The sequence below is a fragment of the Perognathus longimembris genome, chromosome 10 (genome assembly GCF_023159225.1).
Source record: "Perognathus longimembris pacificus isolate PPM17 chromosome 10, ASM2315922v1, whole genome shotgun sequence".
NCBI lineage: Eukaryota > Metazoa > Chordata > Mammalia > Rodentia > Heteromyidae > Perognathus > Perognathus longimembris.
Window position 1 is genome coordinate 9,508,267 of NC_063170.1, and position 6,000 is coordinate 9,514,266.

The following is a 6,000-nucleotide window of genomic DNA, read 5'->3' on the forward strand; positions in this document are numbered from 1 at the left end:
TTATTCAAACATACTAAGCTACGGAGTAAAGGTGATGAGTATCTTGCAGATCTATACTTCTCAAACCAAAACTTAAAAGTGTATATAGTCTCACAGGTACTATGAGGAACAATGGAAATACTTAAAATCTAACAAGCTCAAGAAAAATCAACACCCGAAGTCAGTGTATTTTTAGAATCAGTCGGCAAAGATTAATACTGTACAAACACCTGAAAGTTCAGATCGCTAAGAAATCATTTGGTCTCCGCTTCTGTTAAGTAATCCCTATAGCAACCAAAAAAGTTACTCTGCTACCTACAGCAGATTAATGTTCATTCTTCACAGGTCCCCCTCCATGCTCAGGGATGCGTAACACCCCCAAAATATACAAAATTCCCAGTAAGCACCCAAAGGTCAGTGTTCAACAGAGAAAGAGAATAAAAAGACATTTCACACACACACACACGTTTTTTATTCTGCTTTCTACACCTTGATTTCTGTTGAAGTACATTCTGAGCGGGTGGATCGACTAATCTCCTACACTGAACCCTAACACGGAAGCATAGCCCAAGCAGACTCTCCCAGGCAATCAGGAAGATCCAGAGAATTACTCGAAACTGACGTCGACGGGACAAAGAGTTTTGGGAGAAGGGGGGAACACCGCAGACGCAAGTGAGTTTAGAAAAAAAAGGGGGGCGGAAAATTGGGAAAGAAGTTGGCAAGGTGAGAGAGGGAGGCGAGGCCGACGCTCGGTTTGAGTCGGGCATTGCAGGGGCAGGAGATGTGGCAACGTTTGAGAGTTCTGGGACAGCCCTGAACCGAGTAACACCCCCACAAGAAGGCTGGCAACGTGGCTCGGGGAAGACACGCGGGGTGTGGGGGGGGGGGGGGACCCGCCACGCTAATGCCCAGGTCCCTGAATGAGATCTCAAAGGAGGATCGCAGCCCCAGAAAGTCAATGGGTTCAAGGAGGCCTGCCAGCGGACGGGCAACGCCACAGCAGGGAGAAGCGGCTGCGGACCGAAGCTCTGGGACCCGGGCCTCGGCTCGGCCCTCTGGAAGTCCCGGCAACGCCTGGGAGGAGGCGGGGGGCTCCGGGGCCCCTCCCGGCCCAACCTGGGTCGGGTGTCTTCTCGCCCCCCACAAGCTGGGACCGGACCGCTGGGACTGACAGGGAGCTTCCGGCCGTACGCTCCCAACCGCAGCGAAGGGAGGCGGGGAGATAAAAGAAACAATACGTTCCCCCGCGCCGCGAGTGACACTCACCGGCCCGAAACCTCGACTGAAACCAGCAGCTTCGGGGGCGGCGGCAGCAGTGGCAGCAGGAACCGAACATCCAAAATGGCGGCTCCCTCGGCCTCACCACCGCTACCGCAGGCGGAGGGATCCTCGGGAGGAAGGGAGTGTTTAACTAACTTCACACACCACCGCAGACACTTCCGTCACTGGGTCTCCCTCCGGATCGACCCCAAGCCTCTCTCGGACTGCAACTTTTAGCGCCTCCGCCTTCAGATTGACCCAAGAACTCGGACTCCGCCGAGGACTATTTGCCAAGGAGGAAGCGACTGTCCCTTGGCAGGGCGACGCAGAGAGGGACGAGAATCGGGGCTGTCACTGATGACGCGGGACGCGGCTGCCGAGTCACCGCTACGAGGAGTCTGTGCAAGAAATTTCCGGCCGCCTCCGGAGTCGACCGAGACACTTTGGTTCCGCTCAGAGGGTGGGGCGTTGGAATACCCGGAAGCGGTGGTGCCACCTGAATGGGGCGGGGTCATTCGAATGAGGCGGGGATATGCAAAATAGAGGAGGAAGTCCTAGAAGAGAGGCCGGCAGGTGGGAGACGAGGATCCTGGCACCAGGCTGAGCCGGTCTTAGGCGGATCTCAGAGTCGGTCCAGTCTCCTTTGAGACCTCAGCTTTCTGTTCAACTTAAGAAACATGCTCCAAGTGGTCTCTGATTCTAAGTTCTTATGGTATCTTTGCAACAACCCTTAATAGGGTGAATGTATTCCTAACTCAAGTTCCACCCTTTGTGTGTTGGACAGAGTCTCTTAAAATACTCTCAGGCCTCAGATTTGGAATCATGATAGCTAAAAACCCTTTCAGAACGGGCTCTGTATGATTCCAGGAACCTATGATCCGAGCCGAAGCAAGTTGAGCCACACAGTTCCTGCGTTGATAAATAATTACTAGCATGTGCCTGGAGTCTTTTCCATGTGAATGCCAAGAGGTCCTTGATATCTCGGCCTATTTAAAAGAAAGGTGACCTAGCTAGATTTAAATCCTCCGGATAGATTGGCAGCAAAATACTCTCAGAAGTGAATAAACACAGCCCCAGTCTGGAGGCCAAGGAGAACTGAACTAACAACAAATCTTGAGTTTAGGTGTCCAGGATTCTAAAAAGAAAGTTGCACCTTTTTTTTTTTTTTTTTAACAGTCCTAGGGCTAGCCCTCTACCACCTGAACCACAGCTCCACTTCCAGCTTTTTCTGGTAGTTTATTGGAGACAAGAGTCGTACCAACTTTCATGCTCAAGCTGGCTTCAAACTGCGATCTTCAAATCTCAGCCTCTGACTAGCAAGGATTACAGGCATGAGCCACTAGCACCCTGTTTCTTAGTCCCTTTCATGCAGGGATTTCAAAACAAAATAAAATTGTGTAAGTCAACTATACAATTTTTTTTTTTTTGGCCAGTCCTGGGGCTTGGACTCGGCCTGAGCACTATCCCTGGCTTCTTCTTGCTCAAGGCTAGCAGTCTGCCACTTGAGCCACAGCGCCACTTCTGGCCGTTTTCTGTATATGTGGTACTGGGGAATCGAACCCAGGGCCTCATGTATACAAGGCAAGCACTCTTGCCACTAGGCCATATCCCCAGCCCTCAACTATACAATTTTGTCCTTGAACTTCAAGGGCCTGGAAAGGAGGCCAGAGGCATGAGGATAGGAATTATCATTTTCATTCTTAAATATTGAAATCACATTGTTCATAATGCACCTGCACATGCAACCTAATTTGACCCACTTGACAACTTCGAGTCAGAGTAATTTAGTTTTACAAATCAGAAGACTAAAACTCAAAAAAAAATATGTCTGACTAAAAAATCCCCACTGGATTTCTGCTACAGGGTACCATCTTTCATACTAGAAAACAGGACCCACGAAAACCCAAAACACCTACACAGAGGGTGAAATCAACCCCCCAAAAAGTTTGGAAAATAGAATAATTGTTGGATTTAGACCCTCGTGTCCATCTGCTGAACTTCCATACAGTTCAGTCCTACAATTGAAACCAGGTTTTTTGACCCAGGCCCCAAGTCCAGGAGTCCCAAGTTAGATCCAGCCACTCACCCCCATATACCAAATAAAGAGACATGGTAAAAGGTAGCGTAGGGAGATTTATTATGTGGCAGCTATGGACAGACAGTATTCCAGTACATCTTCAGCTATTTTCAAAGGTACAGACATTGGCCTCAGGTCAAATAGGGAGAATTGAGAGAAGGGGATGAGGAAAGTCACGCATAGTTAAAACAGTTCCAAGTACCAGGTATGGCTTGGTTGACCATTAGCTCAGTTTGTCCTTGGAGAAGTTCTGGAAAAGTTGTTATCACTTTACTGGACAGAAATTGACTGACATGGTCACCTGAATGTTTTGCTTTTTGCTTTACGATAACAAGAATACATTGCTTACTTGAGGGGCAGTTTGCCTTCCATACAGAGTTGGTTTTTATTTTTGTATTTCCTGTACACAGGTGATTTCAAAGGGTCAGCAGCAAAGACTAGCTTAGATTAAAGGACACAGGTACAAAGTTGGGAGAGTTTTGGTTAATTCCTAGGACCCAACAAAAGCATCTTATAAATTGCCTCTTACAGGATCATGTGATTAATAAATCATCACATGGTTAATAAATAACCATGGAAAAATGGGGACTTCTCTGAGCTACAGTTATTCATGAAACATGTCCTAAATTCAATTAGGTGTTTCTATAAAAATAAGAAGTGGGCTGGGAATGTGGCTTAGTGGTAGAGTGCTTGCCTAGCATGCATGAAGCCCTGGGTTCGATTCTTCAGCACCACATAAACAGAAAAAGCTGGAAGTGCCACTGTGGCTCAAGTGGTAGAGTGCTAGCCTTGAGCAAAAGAAGCCAGGGGCAGTGCTCAGGCCCTGAGTTCAAGCCCCAGGACTGGCAAAAAAAAAAAAAGTAAGAAGTATGCAGATTGCAAAGTTAACCAAAATATTCCATTTGAGACTTCAAAAAATAGCTTAGAGGCCAAAGTTAAGTTTACTACTGCAGACCACAAAAGATAATCCATATTCTGAAGAAAAAGAATTTTTGAGCATGTGGTTATACCATATCTGTAATCCCAGGACTTGAGTGGCTGAGACAGAAGGATCATAAGGCCAGCCTAGGTTGGGTAGCTTTTTCTTTTTTTAAATAAATAACTATGTCAAATAGCAGAGCATTAAAAAGAAAATGGTAACATATGCCTTTTCCCTTTACCTTTTTTTACTTATATCTTTCTTTTTCATACTGGTAATGAAACTGGGCCTGGGTACTGGCTTCTTGACTCAAAATCTAGCCCTCTACCACTTGAGCCACAGCTACCCTTCTGACTTTTTGGTGTTTAATTGACTTTGCTGCCCAGACTAGCTTTGAACATTGATTCTCAGACCTCAGCCTACTGAGTAGCTAGGATTACAGGCATGAACCACTGAACCCTGGCTATTTTTCTTATTTATACTTACCAACTTTCCACCAATGACAAAAAAAAATGACCAAATACATTTCCAAACTGAAAATTAAAAAAATCAATTACCATACTATATAGCATAGTCATCATTAACATGGATTCTACGGTTTCTGTGGCTTGTGATTTAAAATGTAGGAAGGTGGGGCTCGCCAGGGTTAGCTTCTCCTTGTGGTGCTGACCTGTTGCTCTGTGAGCAAGAGTAGTATCAGGACTAGTTTAGGGGTACCCCACCTAAGTAGATGTGATGACACCACAGTTTTTCAGAACAAGCAAAAAAAAATTAGGAAGGTTCACTCCCCATTGTCTCAAACATAATTCCTAGTTTCACATAAATAAATTACAGCACATCCATTAAAGGGAATGCCATGGTGCTAATAAAAATGAAGTTATAGTTCTAACTCCATTGTAACGGTACATTTTAAATAATATTATAAAAATAAACTCTTGAAAATTATATGCATACATAGAAAAAAACTTGAAAAACAAAATTGAAATATAAAAATGGATAGGCTGGAGTCATAGCTCAAGCAATAGAGCACCTGCCTAGCAAGTAGGAAACCCTGAATTCAAATGCCAGTACCACCACCAAAAAAAAAAAGTATGTTTTTCACCAATGCTGGGAATCAGATCTAGGGCCTTGAACATCTCAGTGGTAGAGCAATACCACTAAACTACAAACTACATCCCCGGCCCAAATTATCTTTTTTTGTTTGGTTGGTTTTTTAATTTAATTTTATTGTAAAGATGTTATTTAGAGGGGTTACAGCTTCATAATTAAGGTGATGAGTACATTTCTTGTTGGACATTGCCACCCTCTCCTTTTTCTCCTACTTCCCCCCTCCCCAGTTTCCCCCAAATTATCTTTAAATTGTGGAATTAAAGAGAACTTTTTCTAATGAGCATGCTATACTTTTTTTATATTAGCTCATATTAGTTATACAGGGGAGTTCATTGCTACATTTCAACGTGTATTTAAAATGTAATCTAATGAATCTCACCCCTCCATTACTCTCTCTTTTCCTCTTCTCCTCTGTGTGTGTGTGTGTGTGTGTGTGAGAGAGAGAGAGAGAGAGAGAGAGAGAGAGAGAGAGAGAGAGAGAGAGAGAGAGAGAGAACTGAGGCTTGAACTCAGGGCTTCCTGGTCACACTTGGCTTTTTTGCTCAAGACCAGTGCCTTACAACTTGATATACACCTCTACTTCTGGTTTTTGTTTTGTTGTTGTTGTTTTGTATGTGTGGGTAGTTGGAGATAAAAGTCTCATACTCTGTCCAAC

General features: G+C 44.9%; 1 protein-coding gene across 2 annotated transcripts in view; it reads right to left on the minus strand.

Annotated features, from left to right (window-relative positions):
- Positions 1 to 1,684, minus strand: part of Ap1g1 (adaptor related protein complex 1 subunit gamma 1) — a 67,179-nt gene extending 65,495 nt beyond the window's left edge. The window contains exon 1 of one of the 2 annotated variants that reach the window (XM_048355175.1): positions 1,246 to 1,684. The gene's annotated coding sequence lies outside the window, so the exon portion shown is untranslated. The remainder of the gene's footprint in view (positions 1 to 1,245) is intronic. The other variant, XM_048355176.1, reaches the window with a different exon arrangement.
- Positions 1,685 to 6,000: the final 4,316 nt, after the last annotated feature.